The following is a 22,321-nucleotide window of genomic DNA, read 5'->3' on the forward strand; positions in this document are numbered from 1 at the left end:
ACCTTTTGCAACCAGTCTTGCTTTGAAGGTCACTACCTTCCCATCCGTCCCAAGCTTTCTTTTGCAGATCCATTTACATCCTATGGGAACGATTCCCTCAGGTGGGTCCACCAATGTCCAACTTGATTTGAATACATAGAGTCCATTTGCAAACTGCATGGTTTCAAGCCATTTGGTTGAATCAGTATCAGATGTTGCTTCTTTGAAATTCATTGGATCAAATCCAACACAATGCCCATCACGGCTTTGTTCATGAAGAAGCGTATATCTTGCAGGTGGTCTAATAACCTTATCAGACCTTCTAGGAGCTTGTACTTCAACTACTGGATTCTTGGGAAATGGGTTCAACTTCTATAGTTGATGGAGTATCTTGAATTTCTTCAAGTTCTATCATCTTGCTATTTTCTATCTAATAGAAATTCCTTTTCCAAAAAGGTGGCTTTCTTAAAACAAACACTTTTGCTTCATTGGGATGAAAGAAATAATATCCAACAGAATTATTTGGATATCCTACAAAGTAGCATAAAATAGATCTACTATCCAATTTGTCTCCCACTGTCTGCTTCACGTAAGCAGGACATCCCCATATTCTCATGTAAGAATATTTGGGAGTTTATCCCATCCATATCTCATAAGGTGTTTTATCCACTGCTTTAGTATGGACATTATTCAACAACATTTCCGCAGTTTCAAGCGCAAAGCCCCAAAACGATGTAGGCAATTTAGTGAATCCCATCATGGATCGAACCATGTCCATCAAGGTTCGATTTCGACGTTCAGAAACACCATTCAAGTGTGGTGTTGCTGGTGGAGTTCACTGTGAGAGAATCTCATTCTCTTTTAGATAACCCAAAAATTCAGCACTTAAGTTTTCTCCACCTCGATCAGATCGAAGTGTCTTAATACTTCTTTCCAGCTGATTTCATACTTCAGATCTGAATTCTTTGAACTTTTCAAATGCTTCAGATTTGTGTTTTATCAAATAAGCATGCCCATACCTCGAATGGTCATCAGTAAAGGTAATGAAGTAGGATTGCCCATTTTTTGTGCTAACACTTAGCGGGTCACAAACGTCTGTGTGGATCATATCCAGTAGACCATGCGCACGTTCCACGTTTCCATTGAATGGAGTCTTTGTCATTTTTCCTTTTAGACAGGATTTACAAGTAGGTAGAGAATTTATGTCTGACAAGTCAAACATGCTTTCTCCAAGTAGTTGGTGCATCTTCTTTGGGAAATGTGACATAGTCTAGCGTGCCTTATTTGTGTAGGATTTGGATCATCTAACTTTCTTTTGTTTGTTGTTGAAATCATGTTTACTTGGACATTCACTTATCATTTCCAGAACATTTCTAGCGCATATAATTTCTTATGTCCGAACTTCTTGCAGTGAAATAAATATGTTCTGACTTATTGGCTTTGTAGGCCTTTTAAGTGTCCTTCAGAGTTTGCTTCTTATTGGGTTTGTTTTTCTTGTGAGGGACAGAACATTTTTTTCCCTTACTTTGTGGGCCATTTTTCGTCTGATGAGAGGCCCATTAGAAAAACAACATTTTTCTCTTTTATGGTGATCTCATAAGTCATAAGCGTATTTACTAGCTCTTCGAGGCTATCATATATCTTATTAAAATTGAAGTTCACCATAATCTCGTCAAATGGGGAAGAGAAAAACAACAAATTGATGTTATCTAATAACTTGTTAGGAATCACATATTCCAGGCACACCACATTCTTAATAAGCCCAGTCATAAGTACACCACGCTCATGAGCCAAAAACCCCATCTTGCATGCGTGTAGTCATGAGCTCCTTAAAAAATGGATGTGCATCATTTTATGAGTTTCATGCACCATGCAACTCTTGCACGTGCATTCGAATGTCAGCAACATTCAACATTCCCTCAAACTGTCCCTACAGTTCATTTGACATAGAAGCGAGCATGTTACACTTTAGCTTGCGTACTATGGTCCTATCATCTTGTATGCTTTGTCAGTTCAGCAGGACTGACATTAGTGTGTATGCCACTTTCTCCGAATTCAGAACAATTTTCCCAACCAGTCTTGAAAATTAGATTCGGTTAGCTTGTTGATAACAAAAACGGATTACGTGACGAAATCGAAAATATACTGCTACGGAAACAGAATAATGGTTGCTGATTATTTTAAAATAATTTTAAGATATAAAATATGGATTTTTATTTTATAAATTTTCCTCCCACTATTTTGACGTTTCCACCACTCTCTGATGAAAAAGGGAAATCGTATTTCCTTGGTGGGCACGTAGAGTCCAATTAGCCAAGCCAATTATAATCCCGAATAATATCAGCCAATTATAATCTCTAAAAGGTAGAATCCAATTGCATCCCTATGCAACCTCCGCGTGTTTTGCCTCACGTTTAATAAGGACCCAATAATATGACGTCGTTTATTTTCGCGTGTCAAGCCGACCCATCAATATTTAATTGTAGTAGACGGTCGCCATGAGTTCTCCCAATAATATGAGCCGAAGTCATGGGAGTTCCACTCAATTCACATCATATGTCCGGTGGAAGTCACAGCTTTCCAGCATCCAGGCCTCCCCAATAATATGAGCCAAACACTGTCCGCGGGTAGCGATCAACATGCAACCACGGTTGATGGAAGGCAAGGAAATATTAAACTCTTTTAATTTTTACTTTTTCGGTTTGATATAAATTTTGAATCATATTCAAAATGAGGGATTTTAATTTTAAAATTGTCTCATCATTTTAGTTTAAAAATCGCGTGCCAGGTTTGTATGTTTGCTGGATTCATGCAACTATATTATTTAATAATATACATACATGCATACTACTATATATCGCATATATCATAATATGACATTCAACAATAAATAAGGATGATCGATCGCCAACACTATTAGATCCATGTGAGCCATACATGGATCCAGGTCCAAAACCTAGGTGAATGCAGGGATGCTAATGCAACTATTACAAAAGCTTCCAATATTTTACATGTCTAAATCTTGTTCATCGGGCCCACCATCTTTCAGTCTTGATCTCCCACTATTTCTAATAATTACATTTAAATAGCCATGGCACATAAGGGAAACATCTCATGGGGGTGGGAATGAGCCATAAACCAAGCTTACTTTAATAATATCAAATATTAACAAAATGAATAAAAACAGTAAAATATCCTAACATACAACTAACACATTGTTCAAGGCTCTCGATCATCCTTCATGCATTTAATATCAAATATCAACATCAATTTAATTAAACAAATTTAATTAATGGATAAACCATATATCTAATAATATTATCCCTAACCACCATAATTATTAAAAATTTAATAAATTAAATAAACTCCTTTATTTAATTTCCAATTAAATCAATAATAATTGATTTCTTGTAAAACTCATTTTACCATAAATAATTAAAATCATATTCTAATTATTTATTTTACAAGAAAATTATTAATTTTTCAAAAAATAAAAATTGAACCAATTTTCAAAAATATCAATTTTGCCCAAAAGTTTGAAAAATCAGAAAATTGCACCCTAGGCCAAAAAATTCAAGCCCATCATACAGCACGCTTCCCGAGGCACTACCAGTCAGCCACCCCCGCTGCCCGAACGTTTCGGGAAGTGACAGGCCTCATGTGCGCGCAGCACGCCGCGTAGGGCGGCGCACGTCCGCACGCTGCGCCGCGCCGCGCGCGCAGCCCTGCGCGCGGTCTGCCCCCAAACAGTTCCGGGCAGATCCGAAATTTCTTTTTTGTTTTCTGAAATAAAAATAATTTTTATGGTGCTATAATTTTCGGAAAAATTTTCTTGTGTGGTTAGAAATAAATTATTCAATATCAAAACCATACGATATAGAAAAAACCTTGGCTCTGATACCACTGTTGGATATCGATTTTCTACGTGCCCAAACGCAGCGGAAGTTTTTAAATTTTTTTTTAGATCTTGACATTCAAGATCCTTTTGGACACTCATATGGTTTTTACAATTAAACATTCATAGGAAGTAAATCATTATACCTTTGGTGAATAGATCACTAGACTCCAACTATTCCGGTGTTAGCGGAGATAGCTCTTGATGAATTCCCTACGAACTTTCTTCAGATCTCTTTTATGTATTCTTCTCATCAGGTCCACGATCAGATGATTTGTTCCTCTTCCAAATTGCACTAGAAAATTTGGAAGAGATTTTTACATTGGAGATTGAAAACGAGAGACGGCTCAAACCAATCCTTCAAAAGGAAGTGGCCGAAATTTCAAGCTTTGGGAGAGAGGTTTTTTTCGAAAATAGTGAAGGTGGTGGCTAGGGTTATGGCTTGATTACTCCTATTTATAATTAAATCATAACCTAATAACTATAATTAATATTAATGGGTTTGAATAATTAATTAAACTAGTTGGACTAGTTTAATTAATTAATCAAAGTTCATTAAGAACTTTAATTATTTAGTATGTTGGACTTGTACTCCTACTAAGCCCATTAAACATACTTTCCAGCCAATTTTAATTTAATATTTAATAAACTCAACTTTTGAGCTTAATAAATTAAATAGATTATAAATTCAACATTTGAATTTTTTATTTAAATTATAAATTCAACTCCTTGAATTTTATCACCTCCAAAATTTAATATTTAATAAACCCAACTTTTGAATTTCATAAATTAAATTCTCAAATTTTATAAATTCAACTCCTTGAATTTATTCTCTCAAATTTTATAAATACATAAATTCAACTTCCTTGAATTTACTATCTCATAAATTCAACTCCTTGAATTTATTTTCTCAAAATTTAATTATCATAAATTCAACTCCTTGAATTTACTATATCATAATATAAATTCAACTCCTTGAATTTATTCTATCAACGGGAACAAACAATCCAGTGCTTGTGTTAATCTCAATGGTTCAAGGATACAGCTAGCCGTGGGTTCACAACTCTTTGTGATTCAGAATAACATTTATTCTTATTCGGGCTTATCCTAGTTAGCACAATTCTTTTTATCAACACCTTGATCAAGAATGTCAGAACTCATTTCTGATTGCACTCATCGGATCATAATAAGAGCGTCTAGTAGCATCGCCCCAAGATACCCTAGGTATCACTGATAGTGCTTGCAAGAACCAGTCGATTATGATTAACGTACAGTACGGTCCCTTCATCTCATATATCCCGATCGAATCTACAACCATTGGTTCATCGAGGGTTGCATAATAATTCGATAACTATGTGATAAATGTAAATAGTAGCATCGCACGTATCATTGGAGAACTCCTTCTCCAATGTACATCTCATACTCTGGCCAGAGATTCCACGCACTATTATTTCATCAGATCACATAGGATATCCACACCCGTAGGTGAGCGGTGAATCCCCGACTACAATGCACTGGCTCCTATATGTGTCGCAACTGTACCCAACCTCGCCACCTGATGACTCTCCTGGAGCCGATAAACGAGTCAAAGCACAGCCCTAGCATATAGAGCCTCAGTGTTGTCCCGGGTCGTAAGGACTAATGGTGTACAATCATAACCACGGACTTATCCTCTCGATGAATGATAACCACTTGGAAAGTCCGAGGGAAGGTTGTTCGGTATAATCATCATATGACTACCCATCTGCATATTTGGACATCTCTATGCCCTTACCAAGAACGCAGTACACAACATCACAGATGCTAGTCTCGAGCTCAAGCGACCTTTATCCATGTTTTAGGTGGCTGAATCGACTAGGAACGAATTTAGATCATACAGTATTTACAAATGAGTTTTAACATCGAATTACAATTCATTTGTATTAAAGTATAATCAAGGACTTTATCTATGCTGATTGCATGGGTATACAGATAAAGTAAAACAAGACCATGAAAAGTTAAATTATATTAAAATAAATATTGTTTATTACACTTGAGTCAATAAATTCCATAGCCAACCGTTGGCTTGCAGGGCATCTAGTCTAACAGCATGTTAGACAAGAGTAACAAATCAATACCGGATTATTACCAGGAGTATGCTATCAAACCAAAATCTTTGACACACCACAACCCTTAAAGTTCAATGTCACGGTAAAGGTAACATGGATCATAAAGAAATACAATGCAAGCTGTGACACCAAGTCCAAAACAACAGACTATAACAATACAATCGTGAAAAATGAATGCACACAGAATTGAATGTCGATGGGCCTAACAAGGTTGTAAAACTAACAGATAACTTGAAAGGGATTGATAAATAAACACCTTTAAACCTGTCTTCTAAGGAAACATGGGGATACACACGCAGACAATTTGGTGAGAAAAAAAATTTAATTGTGCAATCGGTGTTATGGTATCCTGCTCATGATGCCTTCTCCTTTTCCAATGAATTCCAAGATCCACACTAACTTTGTCTCATACTTCTATTATAGAGTGTTGCTCATTTTATATTTTGCTGAGCAAGAAAACAAGGTTTCGTGTATAAACCACAAACATTATCAGGAAAATAATTAAATCAAATTCAAATCAGGAGTATCGTGTTTTTATATTCCACAGAATTTCTTTCAACAGTGCATACAGCTCAGAGTTTTCTGTAAACCTCAAATGCATCTCATAACCCGTGCGATAATTAATAAGTAGTTAAGTATAGACAACAAAAATTTTCTGGTTTCGTTATCTTCAGCATCCAGAGTTACAAAACACTTTCTCAAACCCAAACACTCCTTTCACAAACAAGCCAGGGTGTGCAATATCCCAAATGACGTAAGGTTTTCCAGTGGTCACCACCATAGCACCATATGAATCCAGCCAACATGTAATGTTTATTACCAACAAACAATAAGTAATACAGCACTTAAATCTGATAAATGATGCTCATAACCTCCGATTATAACATAAAAAGTACCACTTCAGCTGGTCAGGTTAAACTTGTCCTTCAAAAGATATTCCAAATAAGGAGGAGTTAAAACCTTTTAAAAAAATGATAACAATGAATAAAGAAGATATTTTAAAAGCCAAAGTCTTTTAAACTGCCCAAGCGAACTAAAGGACTATCTACGGATAGAGAGGGAACTAAAACTATTTACAATACTCACCTATTAATGACAGTTATCTTCAACTAACCAAGGAAATTACTAGCTGACAGAAGAATGTCCAAAAAGATGCCCAAATATCTAGTTGCATCTTTGACAAAAACCGACGGATCAACAATGGGATGACCATCAATGATCCACGAGATATTGAACTCACTTTCAGGACTTATCATAACTACAGGAAAAGAATCAATGGAAATATTACAGTTACAAATCAGAATCTTAAACCCATGTTGCAATAAGTTTAACACAGCCCCACTAAAAATGTAACACGTCAATGAAGCTCAAAAAGTCCAACCCACCCACGCTTACAGTCATCGATCGAAATGGATTACCTTCTGGATTGTAGGTTCCAGGATCATTTGAATTAAAATGTGGAGTGTAAAACATCTTTTCCATAAATTTTATCGCCAACAAATTTGGACCAACAGTACCAACCGACAAACAAATTGCAGGGAATTTTTCTAGTCAAACAAGGTTCAAGAACAATTCAACGTGAAAGGCAGGTTACGGAACGATTCATTTGTCCTCGACGAAGGTGTGGAAAGGTCAGACAAAATAAACAATAAATAATGTACATTAGCAAGGAAGCACACTCTGAAATCAGCAAATACATTATGTTCCCCCAACTAATACAATTCATCTTTACCATCTAACTCTAGATGCTAGAATATCAGTAACTGTACAACCATTGGATAGTCTTAATCTTCGGCATGGTGAAAAACCCAATAATGCTCACACTCCGAACAAACGAAAGTGGGACATAAGCAATAGTTCAAGAAAGATTGTGATTATTGCATCATAAACCACATTGCACCAGAAACTTTATAAATACCTCAAAAATAATGTCCAAATCAGCATCTTTGAACTTGATCATCCAGGTCCACAGCTCTTCAAACCACCTCTCAACTATACCATGCCGTTGAAACTATAATTTTTAAAATACAGTTTTAAAGTTTCCTACATAAAAATAAAACTAATCGTTCCCCGAAATAACTGGACTTTTCAAAAACACATTTGGGCCAAGTCAACCATATAGTTCAACGATCACCGAATAGTTCAACCATATATCCTCAGAACTTGAAAAGACACTTGATGGCAGTTAATTCACCCATGCGTACGTACTCGTCGAGATGGTCGCCCGGGACTCCATAAGCCAATTGACGAATCGCATTCGTGCATTTTTGTAGTGGTGACAAGCCTTTTCTTCTCGCAAAATCGGCCCTCTGCTAAAAATACGATGAACGACTCTCGAGTGCATTCACTATGCGAAAGAATAATTCTCTTCACATGCGAAATCGTCTTCGAAATATTTGATTTAGATACACCGGGTTTGTGGAGAAATAATCATTGAAGAGCCTCGCATGCTCGGCTTCACGATATCTTTGGATAAACCTTCTTCGTTGCATCACGTTATTATTTTGATATACTTCAGCTATTTGTCGGCTTTGTTGAAGTATCAATGACGTTAGCTCTTTCCCCGGATCATACACTTTGTAATCAACTTCAACTTGGACTTTGTTTTCGCTTGTTGAGCTAGAGCTGTTACTACTGGAATATTGAGACATTTTGGAGGAAATGAATTCAAGTCTACGTGTTTGCCAAATGGTATGTTCTTTAAACGAAGAATTGTAGAGCACAAGGTGTCTTTATATTTTTCCTTTCTCAACAACTATATTACAATGGCTATATTTCAACGGCTACTTTGCAACGATCATATTTGAAACGGTTATATTCCAACGACTACTTTGCAACGGCTATATTAATTGACCGAATAGTTATTAATTGAAATGAAAAAATACAATAATTGAAAATTACAATAACTGAAAATTACAATATTTAATCTCCACCTATTCTCTTGATATAGACGTTTCTGGATGATAAGATGCTCATCTGTCATTTTCGATGTGTCCTTCGAAAGGATTGCGCATTCCTTTAATTGAACTTTGGTTATGGCAGCTTTTGCTTTCATCTCCTTTACTTCAAATTGTTTTTGTTTCATTTCAGCTTCCGCTTTTTCCAGGTTTGTGTACTCGTTAATTTTGCAAATATATTGTCTAAGTTTACTTTCATACAATACAGGTCCGATTTCATTTTGCCATTTCCCTTTCTTTTTGCTGCCTTCTGACCTATTGGACGAGTTTCTTCTTTGTTTAAATCTACATGTAGACTCGCATCTTGTTGGATGAGGTGTTGCTTGCTCCTGACTCCGAGATCCTTATCTTCTTCGTGCCAACAAGATGATCAACGAACTTTCGAGTAAACATTAGACGGTCTTTTACGATTCTTCACACATGCTCGAGATTAAATGTAATGCTGTTATTTTCCTCGAGATATTTTTCATAAGCAAGCCGCAATATATCCTTCCCACTGTGGCCGCTACGATACGCACTATAAATGCTATTGTAATGTGCATTGAACCGACATTTTTTTTGGATGGTATTGTGCCATTGCGATCATATGATACTTGTACTTCTATTGGGTGTATCTCGGGACGATTGTCATTATAGTATCTTGCAACATGTCTCCAGAAAGTATTCGCATTTTGATCATTGCCAATGATTGGGTCATCGTTGATAGTGACAAACGATCTCGCTTAGACCTCGTCTTCGACCTTTCTCCAGGTTGACTGTTTTTTCCTACCATCCACCTTCTCCAAATTTGATAGTTCAATATGGGATTCACGGTCGGACAATTGAGTCTCCAGAATGAAAGTCAGAGTGGCCAATTCATTTTCCGTTGGAGATGTAAAAGCAAAACGGTTGCATGTGGATTAAATAGATAATTTAGTGGATATGGTTAATTTGGTGGATATGAACTACAGAAATATTTTGATGGATATGGGTTATTTTGATAAAATGATGAGTATGGATAATTTGGTGGAATTCGTGAAATTCGAGAATAAGCATTTTCTTCCGACATTTTTTGATAATTCACGAAATTTCTAAAAAAAACTCAATTATTTTCATCCATTTCGGAACAAAATATGATTTTAGAAATAAATATTATAATAAAACTGAGATGATGAAAATAGTTGAGAGACGATTTTCGGAGTTATTTATGATGTAAAATAGTGAGTTTTGATATTTGAAATAATTTGTGGAATGTGATGAATATTTATAGAAGAGTATTTGATTTTTTTAATTAATAATCGTTAAATATTCGGAAGAAATTAGCTGGTGCAATGTAATATCTTACTCAATGGGGTACTTTCTAGCAAGGGTTTCGGGAGAAAACTGAAGCTCAAGAATGAATGGATAAAGATCAGCGGCGTGAGACGGCTCAATGGACAACAGAATGTCTTTGGCCTGCTTCAAAGACAATATCTTTACAGCCAAATCCCCATGGTTATTCGCAGCCGCCAACAGTGGGAGAGCCTGATCCCGTGCCGGTGCCACAGCCATGTCACAAGTGGGGGCTACGGGATGTCAAGGAATTTCCTAGAATTAGGCAATGGGGACCTCTGTTTCTTGAACTAGGGGTTTTCTAGGGCTTTGAATCAGGGGTGTGACGTTACGAACTTCTAATTTTGTTGATTGGTACAGCTCTTATACTACTAGGTATATGACACCTCAATTAAAATTGAGATGTTTACCCAAGTTTTTGGGTAATATATGATAAATTTTGTTTATACTGTAAAGCTGATAAATATGTGTTTATATTTGTATATGTTTAATTTTATGATTTTTTTTTAATGCATTACAATTAAATATATATAAACTAAACTAAAGCTATTGTAGATTTTTTTTTGTAAAATAATATGAGTAGGTCTTTTGTGAGACGGTCACACGAATCTTTATCTGTGAGACGGGTCAACCCTACTGATATTCACAATAAAAAAATATTACTCTTAGCATAAAAAGTAATAATTTTTCATGGATGACCCAAATAAGATATCTGTCTCACAAAATACGACACGTGAGACCGTCTCACACAAATTTTTGCCAAATAATATATACTGTGATTTTTTAAAGTACTAACTAAGTTTGATTTATTTGTGTAAAAAACCTAAAGATGCTAAATATTGGGAGAAAAAAATTTAGTATTGTAGATACCAAAAACTATGGTGAATTAGTTTGTGTATGTGATATATTTGGGTGTAAACTGATATATTAGATGTAGGAATATATATATTTGAAAATATCTAAAATTATACTCTTTAATTTAGTTAAAGTTGCGTATGCATGTTGTAATATGGAAAAGTTTCATTTAAGTTTTTTAAAAAAATAACGAAACTAATCAGTTTGAATGCAGCTAAGTAATAAGAATAAACTGGAAATTAGTATGTAAATATATATGGGGTAATATTTAATTTTTTTCCTTTGGTTTTTTTTTTTAGAAAAAAGGTGATTAATAACTGTTATATGTTTTCTATATTTTTTTAACTGCGTGTGTTAGTAATCAAAATCCAAAAGTTGTTTTGACTAAGGAATGATATATTCTACTTTATTTATCTTATACATTCGGTCAATGTTGTTATTGTGAAGCTATAGCTAAGGCATATGTGATATTTTTTGTCTTGCTATTGGATAATAATAATAATAATAAAATTTATACACGTGGAGATAGTAACTATTTTTAAATTTTTTTTAGTAATGGGCATGTTTTATACATACATGCTATTTTCGGTGAATATTGGCATTTTTGTTAAAACTAATAAACAAGCTATAGGTTGGCTCAATCTTGCTATCAAAATATTAACGAAGTCTAGACATAAGAGCAACATGATAATTTACATATATTCTATGTTATATTTCTAAACAATACATACTTAGAAAGTACAAAAAGCTTAGCTATGTTCCCATTTGTTACAACTTCAGTTTATTTCTCGTTTCTGCTTGTGGGGTTGTACCTGAAGCAAAAATCCCATAATAAGATGAGTTAAATTCTAGTATATTCACCGGTATCCAATTGTAGAAGTTTAACTGCTTGAAAATAAAAATATTCTGAAAATCTTATCATATCATTTTAGCTTATTGAAACTAAACAATTTGTGAAAACAAACTGTTTAGAATTTATTAAATTGATTTTTTCTAATAATAAAGACAAACTATTGCTTGTAGCCAACCGTAAACAATAATACATTTGCATAAGTTACATCATATTGGTATTTACTGAGCATATCCATGATTCAAAGGTTATATATAGCATTTATTGGCTAAAATCGAAAACCAGCTAAATACATCCGTCATTAGCTATTTCATCAATAACATGTCAAGTCGGATACATCTTGAAATGATCGACAATGGCTATATTAATAAAAAAAAATATGGTCTAGTCAATAACATTAAATAAAGTTATTTATGTATTGCAATGGAAAAAAGGCAAGTAGGTGTAAAGAACAAAATAAAGGCAACTTTTATACATGTAGGTTCGATAGAACATAATCTATTATTCTTAGCAGGTCAATATAAATATTTTTTAATTAAACGATTTCTAGACTATAAGTGAAACGTCCACTACTCGTTTTCTTAAAAGTATTAGAAATTTTTTTTATCTCGGCCGAATTGATATATGTATACATATATATACTTTAAAATATAAGTTGCACTATTTTAAAAATAAACCAACCAACTATATTTGAAAATAAATGAAATAGTTTAAGAACATAAAATCGTCAAACGTTTTCAACTCCTAACTTAACAATATTGCTAAAACTAACAACCTCTCAAAAACCACTCAAAAGCATAGTAAAAGTCGTAAAAATATCTTTAACATAAAATTAAAATCCTAAATCATAAACATAAGTGCGGAAAACTACTAGCGCTATTCCTCGAGTTATATGCACCTTCAGTCCAGTCAGATCAACCATCAAGACCTCCATTATCATTATTATCATATTCACATGCATCGATCACACCTAGTGAGTCTAAAGACTCAACACACCATATTATTGATAGCAAATAATACGTATACAGATCACATGTAACAGTGAAAATACTTTTACTTAAAATAACAATTCATAATCATGCATAAATTTAAACATTTTTATATTCATCATAAACATATTTCATATCATCATATACGTATTCATATTCTTTTTCGTTGAATTCAGATTGTTAATTGTGACTTCCGTATTCATATTGGGAGAGATGGGTCCATCTACATGTAACCCACAATACTGGGCGACGGGGACATCAGCGACACTCTCACCCGTCAACTGAGCCTTTGCCTTACGTATTAACATATCATCGTATTCGTATTAGTCACAATTATTTCACATCCTTCAACATTTCATATTCTCATCACTTTATAAAATTCATGTATATAAATTTTATTTTTCTCTTAAACCAAGCATGCAACATATCTTTTAGCGTCAACATTATAACATAAAATCCATAAACATTTAAAATAATCATTTTAACATATAAAACAGCATTCAGAGTACTGTCATGACGTTTACTATTTTCTAGGTTTAAAATGATTGTTTTACCCCTAGGCGTAAAATTCGTCGAATTTGACTTTTTCTTACTTTCATTGACTCTAGACCATCCCAAATAGTTATTTAAGCTTAGACTAAATTTCTCATAATTTTATTTAGTTTAAATTCTAGGCTTTCTAATGTTTCTTTAATTATTAATTCGCGGAGCGTTTAATTCCCGAATTAATTTAAACTTTAATATAAAATTCCCAAATTTGAAACTTAGACTTTTTATATTTAATTAGCCCTCGTGAACTATGCTTCGGCCCCCGTCAAACCACGATTCAATCCATAACCGTTTAAACCTTATTTCTCGAACCATATACAAAACCTATGGACCGTCTCTCGGTTTCATCGAGCCCAGCCAGAGCCACTTGAGCCAACCCTTGACCAGACCCTCTAGGCACCCTCCTGGACCTTTAGAACCCAGCCCTGGCCCACGGCGAAGCAACCCGCACGAGAACCATGCTGCACGAGTTCCTAATAGCACTACGCCTCTTTGATTACTTGCTAGGACTCTAACCATCGAGCCAGCCCTTGACCCTGACCCTCGTGCACCCTCTCTGGACCCTGGAGACCTAGCCTAGACCAGTCTTAACCATCCTGGCCAAGCCACAACTCCACGTGCAAGCTGCACCGCCCACGCGATGGCTTGGGAAGGGTCCCTAGGACTCTTTCCCTGACCCAACCGTAACCCAGCCCAGCCCTGGTCGCACCCAAGCCGAGCCATGCACCATGGTTCCCCTAAACCGATCCCTTGAAACATAAACGTGCATCCATGGTTCCAGCTTGTTCCAAATTCATGTGCAGCCTAAAAATGTGCTTTCTAGGACCCTTAACTCGAGTAAAACCAACCCATATATATTCCATAATCATGGCAGCCGCTTCCTGTGAACATATCTCAAGTTTTTGATCAAAAATCACACCTTAAAACCCATGTTTTGAATAAAAAAGAAAATAATAAAGAGGAATACTTGTTTTTCATGCAATTCATAAACAAATACATATTAGGGTGTGATAGATGCATAAAGGAAAGAATTATTGTTTGCCTTTGCGTGTATAACACATGAAATTTCGTTGACAACCGAAGCTTTCCTTGCTTGAAATCTCATGTGTGCCGTGTATTTTGAGGTGCTAGGAGTCTTGTGAATTTTTAGGGCTGTGGCGTGTATTTTATAAAAGAATGGGGTAAAGTTTGGGCTTAATTCTTTGATAAATAATAAGTGTGCAAGCTTGGGCCCATTATAAGCTATACTAGGCCCAATAAGCCCAACAGTTCATTAAAAATTATTTCATTTAGGAAAATTCCTGAAATTATTATTCGAATTGTCAAAACGTTCGTATTTTTGATGAAAATCAAATACCGATAAAATTTACGTCTCGGCGTATAAAATCATCTTATTTTTAAAATAATAAAAAGCATCAACCTTATTTTAAATAATTAAAAACAATTATTTAATAAAAATATTTTCCATTTTTCAGCCTTCGGTCTCTCTTCCTCGATCGCATCTCGAATAACCTTTAAAAATACAGTTTTAATGCAATAAAGTAGAAACTACTTTAAAATCATATAAACATATCAACATAATCAATTTAACAATTAAAATCAATTAATTAGCTATTTTTCATTTTCTCTAGATTTGTATGCAGTTGGATTACATCGTCTTATTTTTGGACCTTACAATAAGATAGTTGTTTGCTATCTGATTAATTTACATAATGGGTTTGCTGGATAATGTTGATATCTAGCTCTGTTTCGATATCGGCTGCGTAGTCTAGTAGAAGAGAAAGCTTTGATTCCATATTAAGTGCTGAAGGATCGTTTGCCGAGCACGTTGTGGTGCTTCAAACAAAATATTCTCCAAGAGCTGCAATAGCTCGTGTTCTAAGAATGTATACATCGATGAATTAGATCGAGTTTGGTATAGAACCAAGCGGAAAAACACTCGAAATAATCATTCGTTAAGAAAACTGATATATTTTACATCTTGTGTAACTGAATGACTGGAAATAGCTAGGGATTAGTTCTGACTTATATCAGTTCAGTTATGGACAGATCTGAACTGATATCAGCTGAACTGATCAAATCAGTTAAGAACAAAAACTAAGCAGTTAAACAGAAATAACACAAGATATGTTTATGGATGTTTGGAGACTTCAACTGCTCCTATGTCACCCCTTCTACTACCTCGGGTAGGATTCACTAGAAGACTTTGATCGATACAAATACTTGTACAAACCCACCCAGTTAGGACTTACACCACTGCCTGAACTGAACTCCTAAACTAGACTGAAGGCAGCACCTTCCAGTCAACACTTTTTTAATGTCTATGTGAGAAAGACTACATACACAAGTTTAACGTCTTTGTGCAAGACTGTATTTGAGTGGTGGTGTGTGTGTGTGTGAGAACTGATATCTGAAAACTACCCGAAAGTGTTCTCACACACTTAGGAAAATATGCTTCTAATATAAAGCTGATAACACATTAAAGTGTTCCCTCAACTGAGATGAATGCTTCTCTCTTAAGTTGATATGACTTTGAAGCGTGCCCTTTTCTTTTCTCTCTTGTGTTGTGTATCTCTTCACTGATCTTCACCCTCTATTTATAGACGCGAAGTTTGATCGTACAGTTAGACTCAAATATTGTATCTGTTGCATTTTGAATCTGTTCCTCGAAATTTGTCTTGTTCTTTCTGGAACACTTTGTCTTTAAGCTCTGATGCAACTTCCATTATTGTCCTTTGACTGGACAAAAGTTTTTGTACCTTTGTGCACAGCTGTATTCTACTTAGTTCAGCTTGTTTTGATCTGCAACTGATTGCTCCTAACTGATGTTATGAACTGGTCAGTTGAACTGGTCTTCAATTGGGCTGGTGAAATCAGTTGACTCGTCAGTTGAACTGATTTCACTCTTGTTCAGTTGAACTGATCTCAGTTGGGCTTTTCATCAGTTGAACACTCCTTCGGCTGGCCGGGCTTCTGAGTTTCTCCTGCTGAATCTACCTATCAACTGAACGATCAGTTAAACTCATTTACAACACATCAGTTGAACCGGTCTAGTTTGGTTGATCAGTTGATGCTTTCAGTTGGCGTCTTCGACAGCTTCAGTTTTGGCTCGTAACAAATTATTTCAGTTTCAGCTATCTGCGCACTAAGGTAGATTATTAAAAACAAACAAACAAGTTTTTTTAACATTAAAATTAAGATTGCGAACATGAAATATTCCAACAAGTGCTCTTCGTAAGATGATGACTCATACTGTGTTTGAGTAAAATCTTTTTATTAGGTCTTAGACTTTTTTTCTGAAATAGATAGTTGTAGTAACATTGGCTGCAATCGATACAATCACAGTAAGGGTTGTTTTCTATTGGATTTGGTTTAGAAACAATATGTTTAGATATTGAAGAAAAAATATTCAAACGTTCAGGTAATTAATTGTAAAATAGTAGGAGGTAGATGATTTATGACACATGTTCTGATTGTTTTTGGCTACCTCAATACAAGTAAATTAGGCGTTTTTAATTGTTGAGAAGTGCAAGGACATAATTTATTCTTTTAAAATATAAGACCTAGTCATCATATTATTCATCATATTCGCACCAAGTGTAGCATCTTAGAAAAGATAGACATTAGTTGTTTATTTTAAGTGTCAATGGAGTGAGTATTGACATAAAAAAGAATACAATACTAATGTATATTTAAGTTGTGATGGAATTTTAATTAAGAAGGTATTGAATATAAGAATGTTGATGCTACGTAATAACATATGTGGTTGGTATACTAACAAATATCATGTAGTATTTTTTTTTAATGAGGTGTGTTGGTGAATATGATAAGAGTGATTCAATTATTCTGATTTTGTAAGCAAATGTATACATTAATCTTGATTTGAAAAATTAATAATAAATTTAGAGTTATTTTACCAAAATATTTGTTCTACATTTGATAGTAGATCCTAAGTATTTTCCCTAAATTTTTTTTATCCAACGGAATAAATGTTTAAATATTATATGAAAAGAAGAAGAAGAAAAGAATCCAAATCAGGCCTTCTACAGTAATCATCGCACAACTAAGCGATTTAAATTCACAAGTGCACACAGCCTAGGTACACAAATCTAAGCAGTTATAGCACGTTTGTAAAAACCTAAGATGCAAGAGAAGATGTATTTATGTATGTTTTAAAACATAGTTGATCCAGTACAACAGGGTTAACATTAATTCATTTTTTAACTAAAAAAACATAGTTTTTCAAAAGCACAGCGTTATGTCCATGCAAAACAGAAAAACTATTCACTTTCTTGGTACAAAACAAACGTTAATATAATATTTTAAATGATTTATTTTCTCAAACAAACCGAAGATGAATTTTCTAGATCAACAGCAGTTAGCTTAAAACCCTTTCAAAAGTAGGACAAAATCCCAAAACCTGCTGCCTAAGCAAGATATTAACAAATGAAACGCGGGACACGAGTAACATATCGAAACAAAACCGAGGATAAAAAAATAAAAGCGAACTAACCTAGGAAAAGCTTTCGGAGGCGAGAAAGAGAGAACGCCATGAAACCAAAAGCGAAGGACCTAGAAGGTAACCGAAATCAGTATGGGAATCCACGTCTTCAAAACAAGGACAGACAAGGACTAAAACCAAATACGTCATATTTAATCGAGAATGACAAACGAATCAACCCAAAAAAATTTCAAACAAAAACTTTAATTGCCCAGATGAATATGTGCCAAGTATTTCCTTTAGTATCATGATAAAACTAATGGAGCTCGACTGTGGAAGAGGAAAGTAATTCATTTAATAGTAAGTAAAATAGAGAGCATATGCACATTTTAAATAATAAAGTAGTTAAACATCCATAAGCATATGAAGCGCCAAAAAAAAAACAACCTATGATTGAGCACACAAGATATAACTGTTGCACATAAGCAATACATGTGAAGAACTCTAAAACATAACAATATAGGCATGTTCAGAGTCCACAACAGATGAATGCCAGGAAGGGATTTCAAAATAAAACCCCACTTTTTCACATGGAAACATTCCAAACTCAAAGCATAGGACAAAAAATCTCAAAACATTCAACATGGAGTCCATGGGGAAAAAATATTACAAGAGAACAAATAAAAGCACAAATAAATGGTGAATCCTTTGAATATTTCAATTTCTTCTTATATACATGTATGTCTGAAACTTAGCAATGGCTTTTTATTACTACTTATATTGTGTTCAACTGCTTCACTCGTAAAGAAACACCTATCAGAATCAAGTGACCACAAAATTGAAGCAAAGAGTATTCTAGGGAGTTGAATAAGAGAAACAACCATCCTACATCTTTCGGTAAATATATCAAATAACATAACAACAAAAAATTCCTGTAAAGATCATAATCACCAATGATTAAATAAAACAATAACCAAAATAAAATCCCTTCCAAAGAAACGCAACAACTCGGACAACAATAGGAGGACAATCCTTGAAAATTCAACAAAAACAAGGTTTGAGTATCAACTCCAAAACAATCTGGAGATTTTTTTAAAAAAATAAGGCGAACAGATCGCAAAATAGAAAACCAGCAGGAAAACCCACATACGAACTAAGAGCATGATGGAGACCAGAAGAGATTGAAGAAACCGCTGAAAATATATTGATCCTTCATTGTAAATCCAATTCATATAAACTCAATATCGTACAAAAACCAATCAAGAAACAAAGTAACGCAAACTAACCATATCATAACCCATAAAATTTCCGTTAAAACTAATCAAGGAACACAATAGTGACAATTAAGAAACCATGAAAAACTCCAACGGATTGATTACAACGAAAGCAAAAGCTAACGAATGATTCCCGTTATTTTATCTTCACATTTCGTCCTCCTTTTCCCACTCGTTTTTCTTTTCTTTTTTCGTCCCACCAAAAGAGAAGGGACAAGAAATTTCCAATCACGATGCGGTACGAGAAGACCCTGCCCTTATAGTGGAAATCTAAAGAAATCAAAAAACCCAAACAAAAATAAGAGAAGAACAAACCCGATACTATAGGAAAGACACTACAAGAAAATCTTAATTCAACAACACGTCAAAGACAACAGTTGTGCTTTGTCTTTTAACAACGGTTTCTTGAAAAACCGTTGTCGTAGGCTCAAAAAACCCGCTCATAGACAACAATTTCTTAAAAACCATTGTCTTTGATATGTCTACGACAACGAAACCGTTGTCTATGAGCGAGTTTTTTGAGCTTACGACAACGATTTTTAAAAATCGTTGTCTAGAAGCGTGTTTTTTTGGGATACAACAACGGTTTTTAAAAACCGTTGTCTATGAGCCTATTTTTTTGGAATACAACAACAGTTTATAAAAACCGTTGTGGATTGGCGTTTTTTTTAGACAAACGACAACGATTTTCATAAACCGTTGTTGATTAACGTGTTTTTTTGGAAAAACGACAACGGTTTTATTGAATTGTGAGAAAAGACAAAGCAAACCCTCGTTGCCCTCTGTTCGCTGGCGCGGTGGAGAGATGAAAGCGGAAACCCCAAACAGAAGCAGTAGAAGAGCGAACCCGAGGAGCAAAGGACGGAGTAGACCCTCATTGTTGCCCGCTCTTCTCTGTTGCGTTGAAAAGAAAAGCTAATCACACGTGTCGTTGTTTCTGTTCTCTGGTGAGGTGGAAGAAGAATCCCATGACATGTTTAGGATTTTGTAACCTGCTACGCTCTTTGGTGCTTCGTTGGTGTTATTGGTGGTTGTTGCGGTGGAGGAAGAAATGTATTACACGTTTTTATTTACCGGTCACCGTACCGAAACTGGCCATGTACAACTTATTCATGCTTTCGTATAAGTAGATATTACACACGTATTTGCGTATTAGTTGTCACGTGTCCATTTCAAATACGAATAAGTGAAAAATAAAAATAAATTTCATCATACATTATTTAAATTCACATAATCTAATAATATAAAAATAATAACAAGCGACTGAATAATATAAAAACTCAAAAAAAGTAATTGGCTCGATTATTAACAATAAAATTATATTAATCATATTTTCACTTTACGAGTCATAACATATTTATTGTCGACGATAATGAAATGAGAAGGTAAAAATATATTGAGTAATATATAAATTGAAATCAGTTTTAAAAATAATTCTTTTGCCCCTTTGAATATGTATATACATAAACATCTAGACTATGATCAAAGGACGAGTCGATAAGACTATATACGAGGATTAGCCTAGTTTGTCTACGTATGTCTATTTTCATTTGTTAATGTATAATGCCTATTATTTGCTCATTTATACAAATATTGCACGAAATTTCATCTTTATAAGCAAGTTGTACACAAGAAACAAATATTTGTTCATTTTATGATTTGATTTGTTAGTTTTCATTGTTAGAAGAGATAAATTTTGAATTTTATTAGTAACACAAAAGCTTCTGTGAGACGATTTCACGGGTCAATTTTATAAAATAGATATTCTATTTGAGTTACTTATGAAAAAATATTATTTTTTATGTCAAAAATAATATTTTTTATTAAAAATCAATTTTAGTAATTGATTTGTTCGTTTGTCAATCTTTATTGCAATTGTTATGAAGCGGAAACAATATGTTATAGATGTTATCTTTTAAGATACAATTCTTTCAAATAACATTAATTTTTCACATAAAATTCAGCCCTATCATAAAGTAAGTTTAGATCCAACGTCCCTGATTATGAACACACATGATCAAGGAGGAAAAATATCTCTCCATGAGAATAGGCGCGCAAAATTTTTGTATCTTTGTTTTATTTTTTAATTATGGCTTTTATATTTCATATATCATAAGAAAAATTATATGAATAAATTTTGAGTTATAAAAATTTTGAAAATCTTATTTTTTAACTTAAATTATATGATATATTTTTTAGAGTAGGTGTCTTGCGAGCCAACTTGTGGCTTGTGCTTTTTGACTCTTGTGTAAAAATAATCTTTATTTTAATAATATTTTACGATTTTATTCAAATATGACATTTACTTTATATGTATACTGATAAGGCCAAATTTTATAAAGATTTTAGGGATTTTATTTTATAATATTTATGCGTATCTATAATTTTTATTCCTAATTATATACCTTTTTGAATTAATAATTGTAGATTTTAAAAAAGATGAAAAATGTCTAAACTGAGAGATAAGATAAATTTACAAGAATTAAAAAAAAAACAAAATACCAAAAGAAAGGAAATAAAATGTTTTTATATTTTATTCATTGAGAATATTGAAATTTTGGAAGAAAATATGTGCATATCTTGATAAAGGTGAAGCCTCATCTTTGAAAATAAAATCTATACAATCTTATCTACAATTTTTGAACTTGACATGGGCTTCAAGGAGTTTGAGGATTAGGCACATTAAAAAATATAAAAGGCAGCGTATGTGAGCAACAAGAGAAGATGGCGTAAAAAGAGGAAGGAAAAAAAAAGCATCACGGAAGATGCGTGAGGAGAGAGAGAGGAAGAGAAGCAAGGGGGAAGGGGAGATCATAAGAGAGGAAGTGAGAGAAGAAAGGAAGAGAACAGAAGGCTACAGTGAAGTAGGAATATAGCAGAAGAAGAATTGAAGGGAGGAAGACAGAAGGCAGAAGCAGGAGGAATTTATCAACACACGCCAAAAATCACCGAAAATTCCTTTCATTCTTTCTTAATTATGTTTTCTTCTATGAATTTTCACTTTCGTTTTGAATTTATGGAATAAATTTTTTTAGACTAAGACCACGATAAGATCAAACAATACTTTGTTGATATTTGGTTTCTTTTCAATATACTATTTTTCTTGATTTTAA

At 34.0% G+C, this 22,321-nt stretch overlaps 1 long non-coding RNA gene and 1 pseudogene across 1 annotated transcript; both read right to left on the reverse strand.

Annotated features, from left to right (window-relative positions):
* The window catches only part of LOC142544326 (uncharacterized), a 166,935-nt pseudogene extending 158,302 nt beyond the window's left edge, over positions 1–8,633 (reverse strand).
* Positions 8,634–11,737: 3,104 nt separating this feature from the next.
* On the reverse strand, positions 11,738–19,531 carry LOC142544963 (uncharacterized). The gene is made up of 3 exons (XR_012820167.1): positions 19,221–19,531; positions 18,007–18,065; positions 11,738–11,917 (listed from the first exon to the last, which is right to left on the reverse strand). It is a non-coding gene; the product is annotated as an uncharacterized LOC142544963 (long non-coding RNA).
* Between the last annotated feature and the right edge of the window lie 2,790 nt (positions 19,532–22,321).

Source organism: Primulina tabacum, chromosome 5 (assembly GCF_025594145.1).
Source record: "Primulina tabacum isolate GXHZ01 chromosome 5, ASM2559414v2, whole genome shotgun sequence".
Classification (NCBI taxonomy): domain Eukaryota; kingdom Viridiplantae; phylum Streptophyta; class Magnoliopsida; order Lamiales; family Gesneriaceae; genus Primulina; species Primulina tabacum.